A 3034-nucleotide genomic window follows, 5' to 3' on the forward strand; every position below is an offset into this window, starting at 1 on the left:
AGTGTGCTTACGGGTTGGAGGAATCAGATTCTCCGCTTCAACAGTTGGGGCCGGCACTCGCTTGTTTTGATTATTATATTCCGCTTGATAGTGCATCAAATCTGCCTCTTCAGCTAGCTGGCAAGCCAGCGGGCGCACTGCACGGTTTTTGGCCCTTAAATCCTCTTCGTTGAATTCAGAGCCATCTTCTTTCAGACTGGGATAGCCTTGAGCTGCTTCCACAGGATCAAAGTCGGGCACCCATGCCTTTGCCTGGATTAAGGCATTGATGGCTCCGGTTCGGGCAGCGGATTTTTTTCAGCTCCTCAATCCGGGCTGGAAGCATTGACAGCTTGCTAAGAGTGTCCTGGATTAAAGAGGGCGCCGGGTTGTTGTAAGAAGCTGTGGCGATGATCCGTTGGGCTCCGGTATACAATTGTTCCACCAAGGTGTAGGCAGCTTTCAATTTCTTCCGCACATCATTTCCTAAGTGCCCAATACGTGTGCCTACAAACAAAATTGGAATGGTCTCAAACCGGATTTACAATACAGCAGATTCAAATTTATCACAGAAGTTACAAGGAACTTACCAAAGATTGCAGTAGTCATAGAGTGTATTTGCCGTTGTACGGCCGCCAGTTCATCCACCACCGGTTTAAGGGCTGCTTCAGCGTTTTCTGCTCTTTTGGTTAAACCGGCCTTCTCAGTGGCCCAGTCAGCCCGCTCTTTCTTGAAGCCTTCTTTCAGCCGTTCAGCAGTGCTCAAAGCGCTGGTCAATTCTTGCTTTGCCTTATCTATTTCAGCCTACTGGGTCTTTAGGGCCTCCTGCAAATCGGCAATCTGGTCCTCCTTGATTTTCACTTCAGCCTGCATACAGATGGCATTTTAAGCTTTGCACAGACGATCCAAGAAATGGAAGTATCAACCACATAACAAAAGTTATATGCCTGATACTTGGGGGCTAATGCACCTTCAATTTTTTGTATATTGCTAGATTACAAAGTCCCAAGCTCAATACAAGTATTCAACTTGGCACTTGGGGGCTAATGGCTATTTGATCAAATTATGTTCTAAGGACAACTATTTATTTTTGAGCCCCGGTTTACTTATGCTAAGTTAGACCGGCCTTCGAGGGTTATGCCGACGGATTTCAAAAATGTTCAGGATCAAGTCCCGGTTTGACCAAGGTCACAAACCGGCCCTTGGGGGCTACAAGGATGAATGCAATGGCAGAAAGGAAAGAAGGAATTTACCTCAAATTTATCCCTCATCATTTTGACCAAGCCAGCTTCACAGTCACGGCTAGTATAAAGCCGGTTTAAATAGCCAGAGTGAAGATCTTGAGCATTCAGATTGGCGTATGTCTCTAATTCAACATCTCATTTTCCTTTGTTCAAAGGGGAAGAATCCTCTTTGATGGTATGCCTGGTAAGGGTGGCAGGATTCCCAGGTTCAGAGCAGCCTACGCCGGTAATCACAACATCATCATCTTTTGACTCGCCGGTTTGGGTTGGTGCGGCCGGTTTGTCAGCAGGAGTGTGGGATTTCTCAATCTGGACAGAGCTAGCAGGCGGATCAGCAGAGGCTGGAATATGAATAGGACCTTCTTCAGGGATAACGTCGTCTTGCAGAGGAGGATCATTGGGGATATCTTCACAAGTAAACACTTCATGATCAGGTGCTTGGTCATGTTCTGGGGCCACATCTTCTTCAGCCGCTCTATCCAGGCGGGCCTTCTTGCTTGGTTTCGGTTTAGCCCTGAAAGAAAAATAAAAAGTCAAGGAAAAGTGTAAGCCATTGCGCAGTATACTGGAAGCATATGTTCGGTTTAAGTTACCCAGCAACTGTTTTCAAAGGTGGTAGCTGGGTGGCCGATGATTCACCAGACGATGAATGAGAAGTGACCTGGTAATCGGAGTCGGATGGATTAAGAGGTTGACGGAAGAAACCCGCTTTAGGATTTAAATCAATAAAAAGGTCGGAGACCTCGGAGCGGCGTTTTCGAACCGGACTGTTTGGTAAACCGGCAGAGGTAACTACCTGGCCACTGTGCCGGGTTGTGCGGCGAGCTTCATGTTGTTGGGTCTTCATAAGAAATTGGGAATCCAGATAAGCAAAAGGATGAGAAAATTTAACTTTCCGGTTTGCCCGGCGAAATTTTGGTAAAGGCAGGATTTCTGAATCGGAAGAGAGAATGGTTACCTCAACAAAACCCGCATTGCTGGCTTCAGCGTCATCCTGACAAGTATTATCATCAATAAGGCGTGTAAAAAGCAAGCCAAGTGAATCAAGTTCTACCTCAAGATCCGGATTACCCACATCATCATCAATGGCTGGGTCAGATGAAGCGGTGGTTTTTCTCTTATGAGCTGGCTTCTTGATAACCTTGGTCTTGAGCCGGGTTGGCCGTCCTGCCTTTTCCGTTTTGTCTTGAGGAAGTTTCTTGCTCCAAAATGGATTATCACCCTGGATCAGCAGTAATTAAATGTTGAGCATATAAAATAGTAACCGGTTCAACAATAGAGCAATTAAAATATTACCGCTGGTGGTTTGTTGGTGGTGCAGTAAGGAGGCAGACCGGTTTGAGCACAGAGGTGCTCCGGTTCATTCAGCATCTTTTTCACAGATTCTGTGACTTCGTCATCAGGGAGCTGGATTTTAGTGTGTCGGAGTGGGTCATCGACACTATCAGTATACTCGCACATCAAATTTGGGCGCCGGCTTAGAGGGCAAAATGCTCCATGATATCCAGCAGCGTGCAAGGTCTATTCCTGTTAAACCATTGGCCATGAAGGCCCGGAGCTTGGATAGTTGAGGAGCGTATTTAATTCTCTCCTTGGCGCTTAGCCTTTGTGGAAAAGGGTGAGTGTTGCTGAGCCGTTCCGGACGGAAGCCAGGCAAGGGATTTTCATTGTCAGGAGAGGTATCCTTGCAATAAAACCAAGTTGCGTTCCATTCCTTGGGGTGAGTATGGAGTTTGATGTGGGGATAGGTGATTTCTTTCCTTTTCTGAATGGCCATACCGCCAAGTTCGGTATTAGGGCCGTCAGTGAAT

General features: G+C 46.7%; 1 long non-coding RNA gene across 1 annotated transcript; it reads right to left on the reverse strand.

Moving 5' to 3' along the window:
- Positions 1-378: 378 nt before the first annotated feature.
- Positions 379-1334, reverse strand: LOC123041193 (uncharacterized). The gene is made up of 3 exons (XR_006418411.1): positions 1233-1334; positions 570-846; positions 379-486 (listed from the first exon to the last, which is right to left on the reverse strand). It is a non-coding gene; the product is annotated as an uncharacterized lncRNA (long non-coding RNA).
- Between the last annotated feature and the right edge of the window lie 1700 nt (positions 1335-3034).

This window comes from Triticum aestivum, chromosome 1A (genome assembly GCF_018294505.1).
Source record: "Triticum aestivum cultivar Chinese Spring chromosome 1A, IWGSC CS RefSeq v2.1, whole genome shotgun sequence".
Classification (NCBI taxonomy): domain Eukaryota; kingdom Viridiplantae; phylum Streptophyta; class Magnoliopsida; order Poales; family Poaceae; genus Triticum; species Triticum aestivum.